Consider the following 21,808-nt stretch of genomic DNA (forward strand, 5'->3'; position numbering starts at 1 on the left):
AGCTTGAAAGGATTACCAGGGATATTCCGGGTGACAAATTACACACACATCTTGAGGGAGAAATATTCCTGGAACTGACACCAGGACTGCAAAGCTTTTGCAGCATTTTCCTGCCTGGTCTAAGTTTAGATGATCCTCTGGCCACCGGAGGGACAGTCTGCACCGCGCCAGGTTCAGCCCAGCTCACGCGACAGATTTTCATCTCTATGACTTCAGGTCACATTATCACACGAATGAACTGCTATTTAGGTCAGCTAAGAGTCTCTGCCTAATTGAATGGGCATTTTATCCTTGGTGTTCATGCTCTATATATCAGGATTTTAGATATTTATTGGGGAATGGGGAAGCGAGAAAACACTGGCTCCAAGATGCAGAAGGGACTGTGATAATCACACTCAGTTTGACACAGAACAACTCCAAATGCCTGAATAATTTAAAGTCTTTCATTCTTGAATGTTGCGTTTACTTTTAAACTGGATTGCTACCATTAAAATTGATATTAGTTGTTTATGTACACTCCTTCTTCCACAGTGTTAAACATATTTTTTAAACTAAGAAGCATTGCTTCACTTTAACTCAGAAGTTTAGGGCTCTGGGAAGAAAGACGGCAGTGTATTATTTGCTCCATTCTAACAGGCAAACAGAAAGGACTCTGGCTAAATGACCACAGAGGACCATGAGGGGTGCACGGTAGAGATAAACTCGGATAAAATTAGTGAATTAATCCACATCTGACATGTGGTTGAAGAGAAATGAAATCCCAGAGTCAGAAAAAACATCAAGTACCATGAAGGGATTGACCACCTAAAACGGACTCAAGAGTTATATCAAATCTATCCGTGCAAGGAGATGGTCTTGTTAGTGGTACGTTCAGACTTTGAGAAGGTTCGAGAAATAATCTTTTCTCAAAACAAAGTTATATAAATTCCAGGAGGAAGGAATCAAGACTCTCCCCAGCAGGTGCTGGAATAGGGCCTGATACACAGTAGACCCTTAAAATATTTGTGAAACAGACTCCTGAATGAGGTTTCCTGTAGTGCAGTTGAGTGAATACAACTCCACTGGATGAACACTGTTCTTCAGGAGCGACATTAAATACCTATATAAAATAAAAAAAGGCAAAGTCTCCCCTCCTGCCTGCAAGTACACAAAATGAAGATATTCAGACTCTACCTTTCAGTAAGACAGAAAACTAGCTGAGATGGGACCCAAACATCAGTGTTTTTAAAGAATTACCCAGTTGATTCTAATGCGTAGCCCAAAATAAAAGCCACTGATCTATACAACACTGAATTCTTAAACCTAAACATTTTTTATATAATAATGTTTTATCTATATTGACAAGCAACAAGCACATTCCAAGGACATTTCACATCAAAGTCAAGAAATAAACTTCCTGCCTAGGACGCTTTAACTTAAAACGTGATTCCCAAATTACTCCAAAATAGAAATGCCATGCACAGTGCCTCATGAGGTGGTGCTTTCAAATAAAAGTTGGTAAATAAAATTCTACAGTTTTAACTGTTGATGTGTATGGGTTTCTGGGCCTACATTTTACAGATAAATCACAAGGGCTTCCTTGCCCATCTCAAACCAACATTTCTCATCTAATGATTTCAAATCACTTCATCTATCTCTGGGGTGGGGAGGGAGATGCAGCCCCCTCTTTCCACATAGCGTGTCCCTACCCAGTCGGTCTCAAAACCCATCAGACAAGGATGGTACTTAGAGCACCCGAGGAGAAAAGTTAAAGGGGGCAGATTTGGGGCCCTGAAATGCAGAGAACACTGTAACATTAGGAAACTCCATGGTACAAAATACTTCAAATTATACACTTCCTGTAATTATTTGACTGTACGGACCAGATCTGGTGTGGGGACATGTCACGCCGCAGGAGGTGTGAATCGTGGTGGGGAAGTAGCTCCAAGGCCACCCTATCCTGGGAGAGCTGTGCTTGAGAGTCACTCAGGCAGAAGCCAGGAGCCGGATCCCATTACAAGGTGCACCCATGTTCTCTGAGGTATTGGAAGAAAGTAACACTCCCTTGGCACCTGCGAGACCCCAGGGCAATTCAGGGACCCTATGAGACAAATGGCAATCTGACTACCCTGCTCTCTGGGCACAGACGGTCCACGGCCTCCACTCCCCACCTTGGCTGGACGGCTCTTCTCTTCCATTTGGAGCACAAGCTTCTAATTAATCACAAAGATGAGTGTTTCTGATTGGAGGAAGAGAACCCGACACAGAGAACTGTGGCCAAGTTAGCTGCTGTCCATGCAAAGCACCTGAAGCCTGAAGCCTGTGGTTCATCACATCAAGTCAGATTGGTGAAAGGGAGGCCCAGTGGCAGCATGCAGAAACCCTGCAAGTTTGAGGGATTCCAGACATTCAGCAAGACAGGTTTGGGAGGCCTTAGGGGTCCTTAGGTAAAAGCACCACTTTCCTGAGCACTTGCTTACCCGGGGCCCTGAATCTGCCTTCCACTTTGTACCTGCATCCCACCCCCACCAATCTCACGGGGCAGGCCAAGCTGATCGAGCCCACTGTAAAGACAAATGGAAGCCCAGGATCACCATCCCAAGAGGGCCCCTTAGATTCAAATCAAATAAAAAAGTCAGGGATGGGGGATCTGAACACAGATTATTTTGGCTGACTCATTAAAGCCACATCATCATGTGGGGAAGCCATGTGATTCAGCAGCCAGAGCGGGGGGGGGGGGGGGGGGGTGTCAGAGCACCTGTATTGCAGGGGCGGTTGCTTCCATTCACAGGTGTCAGACCCCAAAGGAGGTCCTCAGGTGTCTGCTGCACCACCCTCACGGCCCTCTCACGGGGGTGGCCAAAAAATAACACTTTATGCTTTACTGCAATGCATTTTCGCTGAGCTACTAAAGCCAGCAGGAGTGAGGTGGAAAGCAAAGATGGTGCAATTCATTGCAAGGAATCCTTTAAAAGTTTTTGTCAAGGAAGCCTATGGGAGAACAGTGGTAGCTGGATGCAGTCCATCCACGGGACAACGTGCAGCCGCTACTTACACGTTATCCTGGGCCTCAGCTCAGGCCAACCGGGTCTGTCTTATTTACCCTCTTTTCCTCTTTTGCACTGCATTGAAACCCTGCAATCTAAGTGGGGAAAGGTTTGGGGGGGGGGGACTGACTTCTCCCCAGGCTCCAGGGGAAGGTGTTTTAACATTAGATTTAGATGAGGTTTTTCTTCCTTCATATAACATATTCCTATTTGGTTGGGAAGGTTTTTGTTTTTGTTTTGTTTTTTTCATTTTGCGTAGGTTCCTCTTTATATCTGTCCAGCTAACAGTAAGAAGTAGAATTAGTCTTGCTGAGTTGTTTTTTTTGTTTGTTTTTGTTTTTGTTTTTGGTCTTGCTTCTTGCAATTGTTCTTTGTGGTGGACTGCTAGCATATGCCAGAATCCTGCTGGATGAAAATGCATCACTCTGATAAGACAGAGGAAAAGGTTTGGGGAAACAGGCCCAGCAGAAACATATTGTGGCTCTTGTAGTCCCCGAGCCAATACCCCAACAGTTGTCACCCCTTGTTGGGTCCTCACCCTTAAAAAACCAGCTTCAAGGGCTTTCCTGGAGGAAAGCATAAAAAAAAAAAAAAAAAAAAAAAAAAAAAGAATGTTTCAATGGCTTTGCGTGTATAATTAGTGTTCGTATCCAAAAAGGCCAGACATTCTTGGATTAACACTTATTCAAATGAAGTCCTCCCCTATGAGACCTTGTCTGGGGCTTCTTTTTAAGAGTTCCATGGTGAGTCGTTGTTTATCATGCCATTAACTTGTTTTTCTTTTTTTCCCTTGTTCTCTCTATAGATTAGCATTTAGCAAAATGAAAATTTGCTCCAGGTAATTACCTGGCTGCATTTCAAGGCATTCATAAAAACTACTGTTCCCTCCCAGGGGGGAATCTACTCAAGAGGGGCACAAGAATTAGGGCAGTGGGTTTGGGAGCTCGCTGTGCTTCGCCAGCCTGGGCGGCAGCGCCCTCCCCAACCCCGGCCTGAGATGCTCTCAAGGTCCAGGGCTCATTAGCTCTGGTGGCGGCTCACTAAAAGTCTGGTCTGGGACCTCTTATTCATTCAGGGGCTGTATCTGCTGCCTCTCCCGAGATGGATTTTTCATCAGGGCAGACAGCTTCCCTATTACCCAGATGGTACCAGAGTCTCTGGCTCAGCTGCCTGCTGATCCTCCTCGCATGGCCTCCCCTGGGCCGGCTGCTCCACCTTGGTTGAGAGCAGGTGACTGGATACGCCCTCTCGGCTGCTCCTGATGCTCTTCTCTTCCTGGGCCAGTGGTTGTTTGACCTACTGGAGAGTTGGGGGTGGGGTGGAGGGAGGCCCCTCCTCAGTGCCTGGTTAGGAGCCTGGCCTTGGCTCTAGATTTTCCTCCTAGGAGCCTCGCCTTTTACTGTATATAAAAGTCCCCTAGTCCTAGGACCTCCAGGTTTGGGGATTTTTTTGGGGGTGTGGGGGGGTGGGGCTTAAGTTTCTAGAATCACTTCCAATGTGTGTGCCCTTTCAGAATTCAGATTTAATTCTTTGAAGGGAATGTCCTGATTGATCACAAGGATTTATGTCTAGCACTAGCTCTTACTTAGCACCTTTGTCACCTCTTCTGAGAGTCGTGGTCTTGATTTTAATGAAAATCCTCCAACTTTGATTCCTCTTATGTGTTCTCTGAGTTGTCTATCAAAATCCCACATTCTTGGTAAACATTTCATTCTTATTCGTAAAAGTTATAATCCTTGCCTCCCCTTCCTTTCCAAGTCAGATGCATTCCCTTCCTGCATCAGGGCTTCTTAGGAACCTACATCCCTCTCTCCCTTCTTTCTTTGCTCCCTTCCTCTCTCTCTCATTTTTGCATCATGAGTGTGTTTTATGGAATGTGTGCTTACAATTGCATTTTACACTTGTGTTTGTCTTGTACACAGATGGTCACAGTATTGACAATCATGTATGAGAGTTACCTGATGGAGTACAAACTACAGAGCATGCTGGGAGCCATGTATTCCAAGCTATGCATTTTAGAAAAGGAAGAAGATCTAACCACTCATTCTAAACATTCCTATCCTATAGGGATGACAAGGCCCCATTTATGGAATAACCCTAAAAATACCATGGAGTGTGAAAGGGCATATCTATACACAATGAATTATTACAATAATGTTTTATAATAATATAAAACATGACAATGATTATAAACTACATCTTAAATAGTTTTATAGAGAAATGGAACTTAAAAGACCATGGTGCACATCCACTTCTACCTGTAACAAAAAATCTCCAATTTCCCTCAGATTTTTTTTTTTTTTATCTACATGGGAGCTCAGTATTCTCCATTTTCAATGGACAAACACACTGAAAGCAATTCTGCTGAAAACAAACAAAAACTCTTTCTAAATGCATTTCTTGGACTTAGGCCATTGTCACAAAATCACTACTCTTCTGTGTGGCTCCCTTGGCTGCTTTTAAAGCTTTGTTTTCAAATACAAAAGCAGATTTGAGCATTGCTTGTAGTGAGTGCTGTAGATGGGATTTAAATAATACAGCAGTCGGGACTGAAAAGGAACCTTTAGAAATGGCTAGACAGGGGATAGACCAGATGGGGAGAGGAAGGGCAGAAGACCTTCACTTGTAAGTCTTTTCAAGATGGTGGCTAGCATTGGCACTGGGTTTATAGACTATGCCATGCCTTCTCAATGCTCTCAAGAGTTTGACTGAACAATTGGGATTAAAATCAGGTGTTTAGCAAAAAAAAAAAAAAAAAAAAAAAAAAAAGGGAAGAAAGAAGAAGAAGAAGAAGAAGAAAGAAAGAAGAAAGAAGAAAGAAGAAGAAAGAAGAAAGAAGAAAGAAGAAGAAAAGAAGTTTTGTTTTTCCTCTTTGGAACCCATTCTACAGAGTATCAGGGTTAGAATAGTTCCTAAGGACCATCTAGGACCAGCATATCTACTCATGAGCTCAGAAGGCATGAGGGCATGTGGATAAGAAGGAAATTGCTCAAAGGAGGAAACGCACTTACGTGAGCTTAAATTATCTGTACACTCTGTTAAAACTATCCTATATAAAATGATTATATTTTGTCAGGACAACAATTCACTTTATCGTTCTTTCAGTTATTTCAATTCAGAAACTTGGCAGAAACAGGAATTTGCCCTATTTATAAAGTGCTCTGATTATGATGAAATTGTAGTACTAACTGCAGAGTAAGAATGGATCTCAATTGGACTTTAAAAGGCATCCTATAGATGGATACTCCTACTTGTTTTGTGTGTATGCGTGTATATAAGTCACCTGTTCTTACTCTGTGCTACTGAAGGATATAGAGAGGATAGACAGATGAAGCATGAGTTAACAGCTTTCCCATCAACATTTTTTTTTCCCACGGCTTTTCTGGGCAACTAGAAATTTGTATAAATGATACATATGACACATGGAGTAAAGATTATGACCATTATGGCAATATCCACATTTCAATCCATTTTCACCATCTACTATAGCTAGCTCATGGATTTATAGCTCATAGAATATGCTGAGAAAGGAAGTTTATGATCTTCCCTTAATCGTATCTTAACTCTCTTGTTCAGACCTTTATTTGACCATCACATTTCACCTAAGCAGTGTCTATGCAGAGTCTTCTCTGGTCCATTTTGAAATAAGGTCAATAATGACAATGTAGTTGATGTTTCATAAACTGAAATTATTTAAAAGATAGTCCTATTAATATTCACTGAGATTATCTCCATATTTTTTTAAAATGACGAAAGCTGATGTTACATTGTTTAAAATGCCTTTCCTTGTCGAAATAGAAGCTTAGCACCTTATGCATATCCCTCCCTGTGTAAGAGCCTCAGCCCTAAATATCAACCACATCTTCCTAATGATACTGCAGTAACTATAGGATGGTAAGATAACCCAAAGATGAAAGATCAAATCACTGGTGCACGAGAGGCACAATGGAATGAGAGGCATGGATGGATCCCATGATCACTGCCATATAAGTATGCACCAGCTTTATAGGCATCATCAAGACACTGACTACGCACAACCCCTGAGCAGGCTTGTTAAGCACATTATCTCATTAGTCCTCACAACCTGAGGATTTGAGTTCAGAATCTGTTGCTTTCTAAACATATTAGCCATTGTACATCAAAATTAACTGTGGCTCTGTTTGGGCAGTACCAAAATGGGCTATTTGTTTTTCTATATTTTCCAAATGATCCAAATGTAGTTCCACTACTTACAATAGTATCATCAATAACTATAAACAAACTGCCAAAAGAACATTCAAGATGAGCTAATAGAAAAATCAGCATATGTCTATGAATGTTCAAACAAACTGGTTCAGTCTCTTTTAAACATGTGTTTCTTGGGACACAAAAAAAGGAAATTTACTGATACAAAAGAAGAAAATCTTTAGCCTACAAATGGGAGAAAAAAAGAAAGAAGCGATAATACAAGATACCTCCTACTGATCCAGCCACAACACATAGCTGAAATTCATTGTGAATGTATTTGAATAGTTTTATTTTCCTGGAAATCTCTTAGGTGGAAGAGCAGACCAACTGCCATTTTCAGGGATGGATCTATGTACTAGGAAGCCCTGAACTAGACAGAGCATACGTCCACTTAACCAAAGAGAGACTCTGTTGAGGAAAAACTAATTAATAGTTGATTTAAGGAACAAAAGAATGCTCTTGTGTGACATTTTGTTAACAAATTGGCTGTAATAATAATAATAATAATAATAATAATAATAAATGTCCAGAGAATATGTCACATAATTATAGTGTTAATGGCTGATAATTTAAAGGCATAAATGAATTGGATTCTTCTAAAGGACTCCTCCAACCTATGAGAATACAACTTCCTATGTTTTGACCTTGATTTTCCATTAAAAAAAAATCTTTGAAATAACGGACCCTCTACTACAAAATTATATTGAAGAGGGCTTTTTTTATCTTAAAACTCAGGCTTCAGGCAAGAGGAAAGTAGGATAACATGGGATTTCATTCTCAGGACAGCAATAAGCTCTGAGGCATTCGTATGGAAGTCTGTTACTGAGACTAAATAAATAAATAAATAAATAAATAAATAAATAAATAAATGATTTTGACACTGGAAGATCTCTGACAGGCTGGCTGTTGCACACCTGAGTTCACCCACTTCATCTTCTTGAGCTGTAGTCTCCTTCTGCATTCCACTGGAATAACAGGCCCTTCTAATTCACGGACTTATTGTTTGGATCAGACCGAAATACAGGTTGTGCAATAGCTTTGTTTTTAAAGGATCCTACCCTGTGTCAGAGAAATTTATAAGGACCCAGAGAAGTGCAACTAACAAGACCATTACATTATAAAAACCAAAGTCTATTTTATCTATTTGCAGTTAGTTTTTCACTTTTAAATATGGCACTGCTTGGTTCTGAACAGGGCAAAAGTCCATTTGCTAAAGCCACAGGACAGCCCTCCATGCTCCTGTGACAATGATCATCTCCTAAGGAAACGTGTACCAGCACATTCCAGCCTGGTGGTTTCTAAGGCCGAACAACGCAGATTAGCAGTCATATCAAGAAACATCTATCTCAGGTGTCTGCGTCAACCAAGGTCGGATCACAGCAACTATGAACTAGATTATCTCAACTACGTTTGGCAATGTCTTTGAAGAAAAGGTTATGATCTCCAGTGGTTCAAGTCTTCTCAGAGTTCCCCTGAATGGTCCACAGACCCAATTTCGCAAAGCAGGGAGTAGGAACAACAAATGCAGACAACAGACATGAGAAAAGAAATCTTGAAAGCCTAGGAAGTAGTTTGGGTCATTAAACTGTATGGCAATCCTACACAGGAGACAACAGGAAGACCTTGGACATAAAGCTTGAGCATTCCATCCTCAGTGAAGCCATGACCAGCTCCATCCCGAATTAAATCAAATCCCTTGCTTATACATCTTAAACTAGCTTATAATAGTGTATCTGTGTGATTACTTGATGAATCTCTCTCTTCCTCTCAAATACAAGCTCCATGAAGGCAGTCATCATATCTGTTCTGAAACCCTACCTAACCCACAGTGTGATGCCTGTCACTCAGCAGGTGTTCAATGTTCACTGAACAAATAAATCAAATGTGGCATTTTCTTAGGGGAGGCACTGGGTTGGGTTTCATAAACATGCACTGCTTAGTTAGGTTATCATGTTTTACCTAAGCCTGCTGAGCTGGAGAACTAAGCCCCAAAGAATACAGGCTGGGCTACTGACCCTGTTGGATTTAAAGATTTTCCATAAATAATGAATGGATAATTGAAAGAAAACTGTCTATGTGTCCATTGTTTTCAATATCCAAAATGTAAGTTAGCATCCCAAGTGGAGTGTGGCAGAAAGGATATTTTCACTAGAGCAGCCATATCAATATATGGCCCCCATTCAATGTAATACAAGTTCTTTTTCAAGAAGGATCTAAAAGGCTAACTTTTTCAAGCAGAGTTGCCTTTTTAAGAAAAACTAGAGACCAAAAACTATGGAGATATAAAGTCCTTACCTCTCACAGACCTGGGCATCTTCCACCTTTAAAGGATGTCCCTGCACTTGAAGAAGATATGCTGATCACACAGCACACCTATCCAGCTTTCACGTGCTGAGTACAGACCTGCTCCCGGGCAGCAGGTGGATTCTGTTGGGTGTGGGTTTGGTGCACTCTCCTTCCCTCACAAATGGGAGTTTTATGCAGAGGGAGGCAGGACACAGATAAGGAGGCTGGCAAGAGAGGGACGTGATCACCAGGCTAGGGGATGAAAGGTATGGATGAAGAGGGGGAACAGGTAAGACATATCTGACAATCTGTAGAGTTCTGAGGGCCAGCGTGGTAAAGGGGACCACAGGTGTCCTGAGAAGAGGCAAGGTGCCACTGGATGGCTGTAGCACCATGACTACAGGGAGGGATTAGACAGGGCACAACAGTTGGGGGACAGAGTAACCATGTGGGGTGGGAGAGATGACTACCACCAAATACAGGCTCTAAGAACCAACTGCTCACCCAACACAAGAGAAAACTTGAACAATGGAGGAGAATGCATATGGCGCCTGTACAGAGCTGTGGGTCAGGGTCAACAGCCTCACGGCAGTGGACCCAGCCCAGCAGAACCAAGGGAGACCCACACCCCGGCTTGTGAAAGGCCATGCTCTGACAATAATACAACGTCCCCTCCTCGCCCTTCTCCAGCCCTCTGTAGTGTCAAGCATCTCCCACATGTCCCAGAAGTATGTGAAACCCCAAGCTATCAAGATGCCCCAACAACGAGCCATCCTGATCGTTAAACACTGCACTTTCTTTGACCATTTAAAAGACATCAACATGAACAGGATGTTTTCAAGCCTCTTACACGGGATTTCTCTCTCGGAACCGCAGGGCCAGAGTCTGGGACACACACCATGCTCTGTTCTCAAAGAGGCACACTTTCTGTGGCTCATTAATTGGTCCTGTTGCCACTGGGTTCCTCACCCTTAGCAGGAGGCTAGTGGGTCAGGAAACCCAGAGGGAGCTGAGAGCCCCAGGAGCCCAAATGGGCCACAGACCCTACTGCCTGTCTCTGCAGACCCCCAGCCTCCCCAACCCATGGTGGCATGTGGGACCAGCAACCTGTATCACCCCACCATGGGTGGCACAGCTCCAAGGCATGACCTGTGCTCCATGTTGCTCTCATTCCCCGGAGTTCCATTCATAAAATATTCTATTCTTCCCCCAACTGTGGCAAGAGAGTTGGTGAAGGCTGTCACACAGAGCATTTTCCTCCCTGGGACACCTGGAGTGCAAACACAACCTGTTTCAAGAGAAACACCCAACCACCTGAAGGAGGTGGGCAAGACCTTCTAGTCAACAGTTTCTCGGTGGACCTCTCCACCCTCAGCTCTCTGCGTCTAAGAACACTCTGGAAGCAGGGCATGGTGCTTGAAAGGAGAAGGACATGAACAAAATGATAAAGCAAGTTTGACTCTTTGGGATGAGAAAAAAGAACAAAGAGACCTGAACCCAAGCAAAGGACAGGAGAGACAAAAAAAAAAAAAAAAAAAAAAAATTATCAAGTTGAAGGAGAAAGGGAATGGAAAGTACCAAATAAAGGCAGTTTTTGAGTGGCTCGGGCTAAGGTAAAAATCAAAAAAATCAAAGGCCCAGGCCTGCAGCATTGTTATTGTTTTTCTATAGACCGTGTCCTTAACCTCCCTCCATGTTGTACTTCTGCCATAAAACAAGCAGGGCATTCACGCTCGCATAATCCTGTTGACATCAGAAGGCAGCAGCAGAGCCATGATGCGATCCAGCCCACTTGAACACACTGTTATCTTCCAAATAATTAAAATATTGCTAAAAGTCAAGTTGTCTGGACTCTCACAGTCCAGCCTCACATCTGCAATCCAACACTTGGGAAGTTTGGGGGTGGGGTGGGGTGGGGTGGGGAGGTGGGATGTGGTTTCAAAAAAATAAAAAAGGCACACAAACGAGTACAGCTATCAAAAACAAGGCTGAAGTTTGTTGTTTTTTCTTTCCCTCCCCCAGCAAGAAAAAAGTAAAAAGACAGAACAGTTTGTTCAAGGTTACATAAGAACATGCAGAAAACAAGAAATGATTTCCTTCTTGCCAATGTTTCAGGGTAATAGGTTACACCCCAGATCCCACTCAATTCTGTACACATTTTGCAGCTCCTCCAGCTTCTGATACATGAAGGCAGCGTGCAGGGACAAAGAGGTGGCTGCAAAAATACCTAATTTCTGTTTTCCCCGTCAACTTCAATGCTGTTCTGCTCCCCGTCACTCATTTAAATGAAGTATTTTGTGCTCAGAACATTTACATGCGACACCTTGATGTGGGTGCGCGTTGTGGAGTTTCTAACCAACTAATTCATATACCTGCACCGATAATTAGAGCTGGTGAATGAGAACCAGATTGGCTGAAAGGGAAAATGACAGTGCTCTGTAATTTATCACGTTAAAAAGTTTGGATTGCCCCTCGAGAAGAGGGAAGAAGACGACTGTGTTCTTAAATTCTACCTTCTATGTTTTATGGATGTGTTTTCACAGCTCGGTGGATCTTAACGAGCATAATATTGCTGTCAAGTGGGGGTGATCTAACCCTTTCCAGACGCCAATATTCCTCACGTGGGGGTGCCACAGAAGACAAGGATTGGTGGCGCAGGGACACATCCCGAATGGACACCCTGCCACGAGGAGTGAAGTTGTGCAGAGACTGAGAATGCACTACGTCCAGAGAGCTAACCATCGCTTTCTAAAGGGCACATCTGGTTTCATCTTTCACCATATTCACGCAGGTACTACGAAACACCTAGAAATGCATACCCTGCTCATGGCCAATTTTTTAAAAAGCAGCAGTCGCTCCAATGCAAAGTATAAAAAGAAAGTCCACTTTTCTATTGTCAGTAGCGTTAATAGCCTGCAGCTATAAAACTCCACTCCTTCCTCTGATGGTGCCTCGGAGATTAACAGCCTCCCCAGCTCAAACTATACTTCCTGGCACTTTCTAGTGACTCAGAAAAGCAACAGGACACACAGAATATTGCTAACTGGGATATGGCCTTGGGGGGAGGAATGTTGGGGGGCGGGGAGGGCCAGGGGGCGAATAATGAATAGAAAGAGTACAAACTGGCAAGCCATAATTCTGACATCTGGAGATGTGGCTTCATGGGCTTGCTTAAATTATGAATGACTGAGTACAAATGAGTATGAGCTTGAATTTTCCCTCAATTTGAAAACTGACATCTCAGAGGAAAAAAACAAAACGAAAACAACAAACCCAAACCCATGACCTTCCTGCAGGATTTCAACCCAGAAGTAATGTAGCCACAGGATGCCAGGTGGATTAGGCAGTGAAATTTTGTCTAAATATGAACAGTGGAGAATGGGAATTTCTGTGTTCCAGAAAAATTTAAGCAGAAACCAGCATTCAGTCCAGGCAGCACCGAAGGCTTAAGTAGTAATGGAATCACTGAGGGACAGGGTTTCCCGGTTTGGAAAGGAAACCAAAATTATGCCTCTCTCATCTGACTACATAGGAAAGGGCAGCTTCCTACACCCTTTGTCTCTGAGGCTTCTTGAGGAATCACAGATGATGGTACCACCAAGGGTTTTCCCATAGCTTCCCAAGGTCTGCTCTAGGGAGATACCACCGGATGCTCCACCAAAAGTTTCCGTGGCCACTGAGAGCCTAGAAATGCTCCTGTTCTGACAGTCCCTGAATTAAAGAATTAGACACTTTTAGCCTGCATTTGTAAGCTTGCTTGATTTCTGCTCCAGAGTCCTTTTGATCCAGCAAACACCCTCCTAGTGTTCCACGGAACCCTCTTTGGAAAACACTAATGTAAGAACAACTTAGGTGCTGGCTGAGAGCAAAAAGTGAATATCGGGCTGAGAAAACTCAGTGGAAGATATACTTAAAAGTCTTCAATATCTTCACAGAGAAGGCTCCCTTGCCAGCAGCCGCAGGTCAGTGGAAACTGAAACTCAGTTTTTTTTTTTTTCTATTTTAATGCAGAAAAATTTCACTTTCCTCTATAATCTGTTGATGCTCAAATAGGAAGTTGAAAGGATGTACAAAACAACCCACACAAGCTCACCCCCCCCCCCCCGGGGCAAAATTCTTTTCTGGTGAAGATACAGCCAAGGGCTCACAACCCAGAAAAACAGAAGGGAAATAAACAATGAGTTTGGCAACGCCATAATTCCAAACAATCCTTCCCCGGCAAGTCCAATTTGTTTTGTATCATTTCTCTATAAATCTATTCTGCTCCCCCAGTGACTTAATCAAGTGTTAGCTTTAGCAGAGGCAATTTCCATCAAATTTCAAATTTTTAGAAAAGGAAGCAACAAGCCAAAAGCTCCGGCTGTCAATGGGGGTGGAGACACCGAGCAAAATGAGATTAACGATCAGGGACTTTTAAAAACTCTTGGGGAGGTGTAAGGATTCTCACACACGTATTAGTCCTGAGGGTTCTGTTGGCTGTTATTAGCGATCTCTCTAAAACGAGTCAAGAAAAGAAAGGGTAAAGGAGGAGGACCTTGGAGGAGATGAAAATGACAGCACGTGAGGGACACAAAAGCCATGAAAATTAGCACGGAGCCCACATGCCCAAGACATAAAAGAAATCAGGACAGTCTTAATGAGAATCAGGCAGTGCACTTAATGAGAACCTTAATATACTTTATCTTTCCTTTATGTTTCATTTCGGTGTCATTAGACAAGTATTTATTGAGTGCATACTCTGTGCCTGACCCCAGGGCCCAGCACTCTGGGGAGGCCTCAAATTGCGAGCAGCAGTGGCATGGGAGGTCGGGGGGCAGGGAGGGGGGCAGGTGTCCCGACCGATGGCAGCAGAACCACCTGGAAGCTCGTCAGAAATGCCAACTGTCAGCCCCACCTCGGGGGCCCAGTGCATCAGAGAGTCTGGCCACCACCTGCCCCACGGCCCACGGGTGCCGACGTGCAGTGATGTTTGGGAACCGCTGGCCTACAGGCTGGTGGGGAGGCATGGAAACTTTAAACAGTAGCAGGTGACAAGATGGAGCTGACAAGTTCAGAGAGCTCAGTGTCCCCAAATGCACACTCTTCAGGGGCAAGCCTTTGCCTCGTTGCCTTTAAGAACCAACCCTGGGCATCCTTCCTTTCTCTTCCCTCCAGCTTGTGCAAAACGCAGGAAGAGTGTGGGCTCCCAGGAGCACAGCTAGATGAGCACACCCGCTAATGGGTATGCTGAGCGTCTCGGCCAGACTCAGTGCTACAGAAAGATCAATTCTTATTCTTTAAATAGGCTATAAACATATATGGTACCTTAAGGGGGTCTCTATCTGGGTTATATTTGTTATTTTCAATGAGTTGGATGAGATACAGTTCGGCGTTCCGGGGGAAATACATTTGCATTTTATTGCCCTTTTTTAAAGCCCTTTTACTACGCTTTACCTGACAGCCATCCCGGCATCGCTTTGCTAAAGAATAGGTCTTCAGAGCACGCAAATATTTTAAAATGATAATAGTAATAATAATTGCAGTTAACGTTTATTGAGCATTTTATTACGTGCCACGGGCTACATATAAATCAGCTCTCAGAATTCTCAAACTCACGGGGTAGCTTTTATTCATCCCATTGTACAGGTGAGGAAATTGAAGACTGCAGAGATCAAGCCTCTCCGGTACACAGGGCGCTCAAGAGTGAAGGTAAGGTTCAAAGTCAGGTGAACCGGACTATAGGGAGCGAGTCTTTAACCATTGCATCATATTCTCCTGAATTATTTAGTGTACTGGAAGGCACGGGTACATTATCTTCACCAAAGTTAATATTAGCCTCACTTATTTTTGGCAATCGCATGGAATGGAATAAACAGACAAGGGGAAGGCTGGAAGGTGCTTGAACAATCTGGAATCTTGGGCCATCATGTGAGACACCACAAGAAGAAACAAATTAAAGTACAGCAATATATGGATACGCTTTGTCAACATCCCTTTTGGTACCGTGGTATATGTCATGTTTTAGATAAGATTCTCCACGGCAGATTCTCTCCTCGGATATTTATTAAACTCTAAGAGCTGAGCTCTGTGTGTATGTAAGTGAGGTCCTTATTAGTGGAACCGCAGAAATAAGATATTTCTACAATATTACATCCTAGGGTATTGTAATACAAGGCTATTATCACGTACTTGGCTAATAGGGTCCATACTGTTACAATGTATTAAGGCCAGATTGAGTAATAAAAATGACAATAACATAATCATCATCTTTGGTACTTGAGGGAAAAAAAACAGTTTTCAGATGAGGCCTCCAAAGCACCTGCCTGGCATTACGGCAAATTTATATGTGAAGAAACCGTGCTATAGAGAGGCTTCACAAAATTTATGCATAAATGCTTGGAACTCTTTTGCAAAATGCAGGAAAGATTAAAAGCTTGCCCAATATAGGCTGGCAGCAAAAAGATTCTGAGTGATGTCAAGAAGAATGAAATAACCTGCTCGCTCAACAGTAATTTATTGAGTGCCCGGCATGGGCTCAGTACTATTCCAGGCGAAAGGACGGAGCAGCAGACCAAAGACAAGGGCCTTACATCCCCCAGAAGATGAGGTGGAAAATGAGCAAGTTAAGTATATACCGTAAGGTCAGTGGGAAACGTCATTCAGGGAGATGGAAGTAGGGGGAGAGCAGAGAAAGGGATGGGGCTGCTGGTTTTGGCAAGGGGGCCTCAGGGACAGTCTTCTGATGAGGCGACCTTTCAAGCAGGCACTTAAGAGAAGTGTGAGCCTATGCACAACATCTGGGGACAGAGGGCTTGAGACCCAGAGGGGACGGCAGGTGCAGGGCAGCTCGTCTCAGTGGGGAGTGGGAGCAGGAGCTTCGGGGCACTGGTAGGACACTGGGCCTTCTGGCAGGTGTGAAGGGAAGCCACTGGGCGGGGGACCCGTGTGATCCACAGCCCAGGGCCCGGGGAGGACGCAGGAGCCCAAAGGTAAGGGACGTCGTGATGCGCACGGGGCCCACGGGCTTGTCCATGAGCCGCCCACGGACACTGACAGAGACCGCAGAGCTGAGGCCTTGGGCAGGGGTGGCTGGGCACCCGCTAGGGAGATGGGGACCGGAGGCGGGAGGGGATCAAGAGTTTGGTCTGGGACACGCCTGGGGTGCCGGGGACAAACCGTCGCTGGGACCGGTGAGGAGGCAGCTGGACATTCGAGCTGCTGGGAGAGAAGGCTAAGGGGGTGACACGACAGATGTGATCACGGGGGAGGGACACAAACCATCTCTTCTGACACGGAGCAAATGAAAACAGGTGACTCCAGAACAATGAAATCTCAGGTGCTTCGCGGAGATGGTGCGGCAGAGAGGATGGAGCGTGTGACCGGAGACGCACGTTCCATCCGGGCCCTGCCTGTGACCCTGGGCTTTACGTCCCGCCTCCTACCCTCCTTAGCCACAAAGTAAGTATCACTAGAAATGACACTGCGACAGATGGTGACAAGTGTCGGTGAGGATGTGGAGAAACGGGAAACTCCTACCATGCTTCTGGGGGGAACGTAAAATGGTGCGATTGCTCTGGAGAGAGCTCAGCACTTCCCCCAAAGGCTGAACACCAAAACACCCCGTGACCCGGCCACGCAGTCCTAAGCAGACACCCCACTGGAACGTGCTCGAACCAGCACCTGTGCGCGGACCATCAGGGCAGCGTTATTCCTAAGAGCCCAGGCCACCCAGGAATGCCCATCAGCTGATGACTTGGGCGGGCCCACCCAGACCCTGGAACAAGGCTCTGCCCTAAACCGAGGGATGGAGTATGGACACCCCCCCCCCCCCCCCGCAGCAGGTGCACTTGAAAACATTGGCCAGGGATTCCCGGGTGGCTCAGTGGTTTAGCACCTGCCCTCAGCCCAGGGTGTGATCCTGGAGTCCTGGGATCGAGTCTGACATCAGGCTCCCTTGCAGAGAGCCTGCTTCTTCCTCTCTCTCTCTCTCTCTCTCTCTCTCTCTCCCTCATAAATAAAATCTTAAAATAAAATAAAATAAAATAAACATCGGCCACGTGAAAGCAGCCAGACACAAAGGTCCACAAAGTCCAATGACTGCATTTATGTGAAATGTCCAGAACAGGCCACCCGCAGATGCACAGCATAGACAGTGCTTGCCTAGGGGGCCGGGAGGTGGGCTGCAAGGGGACAAAAGGGGGGGTACGTGGGGCTTCTTTGCAGTGGGGGAGTCATGAAAATACTCTGAAAATATACATTTGGGGCAATGATGGTCGCTCCGCTTTGTGAATACACTCAGGCCACTGTACACTTCAGAGGGGTGACTATTATGGTAGGTGAATAATACTTCAAATAAAAACAAACTAGACTAACACCGGGGAAGGCTGCCAGTTTCTCAGAGCGAAGGCAAAGGAAATCAGGCGGAAATCTGCTGTAGGAGAACCATCGAGGTGACCCTTTCAAGTCGAGAGGGAGTGGTGAAGTCACTTGGGAGCTGGGATGGCCATGACACCTGCCAATCCTGTGCTCACGTCCGCCTCAATCACCACCCCGGCCTTCAAACAACTTGAGCCTCCGAGTGCCCCACGTAAAGTCGTTTAACGTACAGCAATGTTGTCGGGCCCTAAAAAGCTCTGAATTAAACCGAGGGCTTCCGATGGAATACTAACGGAAACACAAACAGAAAGGCAGTAAATATAAAATGCCCTTTCTTTTCCCCCAAAGAGAAAACCAACTTCTTGGTAATTTCCCGATGTTTCAACCCAATGCTAAGCCCCCAACTTTCCTGTTCTTATTGATGAGATTCTAATCACGCAAATAAAAAAAGTTCTCCAGAAACATTCCAGGCTATTCTGATTCTAACCATTGCTGACCATGTACCCACAACTGTATCTTGATGATTAAATCATAATATAATTTTCGTGAAATCCAGACACAGGATGATGAGACGGAGCGCAGGACGCTAGAGCTAGGTAAGCGCCAAAGACATAAAAATCAAAATAATCCTGACAGGACTCTTTTTACATACGCTAACCGGAGTGGGAACGTCCAAGCAGATCAGCTTACACACTTTAAAACCTCCAGGATCCATTCAACTCCAAGGGGATTCCTGTTACATCCGGATGGAGGGTTACAGAGATCCTACTGCGTAAACATCGGGGAACAGGACCCAGAGAGATCTCTTTACACAAAGCCAACTTTCTTAAGAAAATGGTCTGGAAAAACCAGATGTGAAAAGTTTGTGTAACTTGATGGCACAGAAGAGACTGGACATGTGTTAACTAAGAAACAGGAGTTACATTTTTCATATGAAGTCCTGGAATCTCGACAGCGTCTCTATGTGCGATTTTCACGTTCCTTCCTAATCAGCCTCGTGAAGTGAGAGGGCTTGGGGACTTTCTCCGGGATGGCTTTCCAAGTGCTCCTGCTCCAAGCTTTAAGGGGAAATCCCAGGGAATGTGTGTTTATAATAAACCACTCTTCACAGTTGGTGGGTCTTGAGGTCACATGGTCACCTTCCTACCCCGTGCGCCCTGCTTAGGAGTGGAGACTATGGTTCCTCTCCTCTCTCTTGGGATCTGCTTCTAGGTCTTTGTAGTATCACTCCCCGTTATGGGTGGCGTACCTGTGTCTCCCTCTCTCCAAACCCATATGTTGAAGCCCTAACTCCCCCAGAATGATGCTAATTTGGAGATGGGCTTTGGGGAGGTAATTAGGTTGAGATGAGCTCATGAGGGTGGGGCCCCTCTGATGGAATTCGTGCCCTTATAAAAAGAGGAAGCGACCACAGCCCTCACTCTGTCTCTGTGATGGAAAGACACAGCAAGAAGGTGGCCAACCACAAGTGGGAAGAGGAACTTCTGCAGACACCAGACCTGCTGGCACCTTGGTGTCCGACTTCCCAGTCTCCCTAGTGTCAGAAGTAAAGGCTGTGTGGGCCGCCCAGCCTGTGGGCCGTTGTCACAGCCTCCTGAATGGAGTGAAGGCCCCCGCTAGTGCCAAGAGGCCAGAAGAAGAGCCCCTAACGCAACCTAGCACAGAGATGGAGTGAAACAGCAGGTGCAACACAGCTGGATCGTGGAAGAGAGACTGAAAAGTAGAAGATGAGGTGGTGGCAGGTGAGCTCACCAAACAGGAGGCTAGTAAAGAATTACCCATTCTGTGAACGGGGATACAATGCTGAGGACGCCAGGGGGCGGGGGGCAGCAGTAAAGCAGTGACCGGCACAGGAACAGGTATTTAATAAATATTTGTTGAGCCACGAAGTAACAACTAAAAATCATTATACAGGGAACGGGGAGAAGACCAGCCAGGCGAGAGTGACAAAAAGCAGAAACCAAATAAATGACTACATAGGAAATACAGCATAAAACAGGGCTTTCCTGGGGGCTCGGAGTTCTACGGTGCCATCATTAAAATTCCTTAGAAATTATACCTTTAAAGTTTCTATAAACGATCGTTACTTTCGTCTTATGATGCAATTTATTAGATGTGAAAAATGTTATTATGGCAGATTAAGATCTTATCAAGTACTCAACACAGGTCGGTGTGTTTACACGACAGAGAACCTATTTTATCTCTTCTTCAAAGCGGTGTCTCCGTCTTGTGAACACTTGTTCTGGATTATCTCCGTGTCGTCGGAGGCGATTCACACAGAGAACAGCCAGTGGAGACGCGGCCAGATGCACAAATACCACTCTCTCCCTCCCGCCTTGCCCCCGCCTGGCCTTGGACTTCCTCCCGTCCCGCGTTCCCATAGAATCACCCGGGCCCGTTGTCCATGAGACGGAAATCGTGACATTTTTCTAGATCTGCCATTTTTTTCTAAGAGACGTGGAAGTCTGAAAATGGGAGATCTTCAGTTAAAAACCCGCTGCAGCCCAAGACAGGCCACCCACCCATTCTGTTCTTCTTGATCCCTGGAGTGTTTCTGAAATCCTCTCGGTAGAAGTGACACAATGACGTGAGCTCGATGGAAGCGGAACAGAGGAGACATCACTTCTGTCCTCCCCACCCCAGCCACTGAACATAGACGACACATCCCAAAGTCACTAGGAATTTTTTTTTTTTAATCTATCTGCCTATTTGAACTTCCTTGGGCTTCTGGTCTCCTTCAGGAGCACGGGCATAAAAGTGTAAAACGTAACAGATACACAATCATTCCTCATCTTGCAATGAAACTAGCCTGAAAAACTGATATAGAAGTTCGCACTTCAATGACGAAAGTTATGAGGCACATTTAACACTGATCATCCATTGAGCGGCTTTAAATAAAGCTTTAAAAATAAACTCGTGACTCAAAATGTTTTTTTTTTTTTCTTCCACGCTATGCATCGAGAAGCTTACGAAGCTGATGCAAGGACTAAAATGTGCATGTGGGCAAATACGGAATAAATAAAGTCGTGGCTCTTGGGGCAAATAATTAAGCCCACAGTGGAGGCTCTTGAGTCATGGTTTGGGGGCCCTGGCAGCGCTCCCCGTGACGACAGGGCTCCTGCCTCCAGAGGCGGGATGCAAAGATCTCAGGAAGTACTGGCGGGAGCGCCGATGACATGCTTCCTTGCCTTCCCGGCCCACATCCTGGCAGATGGTGGGAGCTCCGTGAGCATTTGCTCAGTTCAATTCCATACTCAAAATAGGCACGCGCGACTTTTCTTCCGTTTTCCTTGGATTTGATGTGCTTGCACCTACTCGGCGCCATATGGAGCGGGAGGTGGTAGGTGCCGCGGTCGGGAAGCTCACTGCAGCTTGCTGTCTGCGCTCAGGGTCCCGCGGCCTAATGGCTCAAGGTGCTGCAGGACCCCGGAGAATCCACAGGTGAGCGCAGGACCCGGGGGCAGCAGGGGCGCACTCAGCTTGGCATGGGGGGAAGGGGAGGGTGAGGAATAACACCGTGATGCAGTCAGCTTCCCAGACCAAGGCCCACCCCCTCCCTCCTCCGGCGCGAAGACTTTGTAAAGCCTTCCATTTTTAATCCCAAAACTCACATTTAATAAATGAGTTTCATCACTGCCACAAACGTCTTAATAAAAACGAACCCAACATCATTTAAAACAATTGTCGTGATTTCAAGTTCATGGATGTGGTTCCAAATGCTAAAATGGTTTCATGTGGGGTATCTATACAAAGGCTACGGCACATTTGTAAACCATAATCCTCAAGAAATAGCATTTCATCCCCCCTCCATCTGTAATTTACACATGATACGTAAGTGCATATAGGTGCAATATGTACAAAATCAGTGCTACAAATGGATATCCTAAGTTTCACTCTAGAATTCCTTTTTGGGC

The 21,808-nt window shown here is 45.1% G+C and overlaps 1 protein-coding gene and 1 long non-coding RNA gene across 13 annotated transcripts in view; one reads left to right on the forward strand and one right to left on the reverse strand.

The window, feature by feature from the left end:
- Positions 1-21,808, reverse strand: part of CELF2 (CUGBP Elav-like family member 2) — an 814,981-nt gene that overhangs the window by 265,039 nt on the left and 528,134 nt on the right. The window lies entirely within an intron of this gene.
- Positions 19,266-20,807, forward strand: LOC144313361 (uncharacterized). The gene is made up of 2 exons (XR_013379018.1): positions 19,266-19,636; positions 20,109-20,807. It is a non-coding gene; the product is annotated as an uncharacterized LOC144313361 (long non-coding RNA).

The sequence above is a fragment of the Canis aureus genome, chromosome 5, assembly GCF_053574225.1.
Source record: "Canis aureus isolate CA01 chromosome 5, VMU_Caureus_v.1.0, whole genome shotgun sequence".
NCBI lineage: Eukaryota > Metazoa > Chordata > Mammalia > Carnivora > Canidae > Canis > Canis aureus.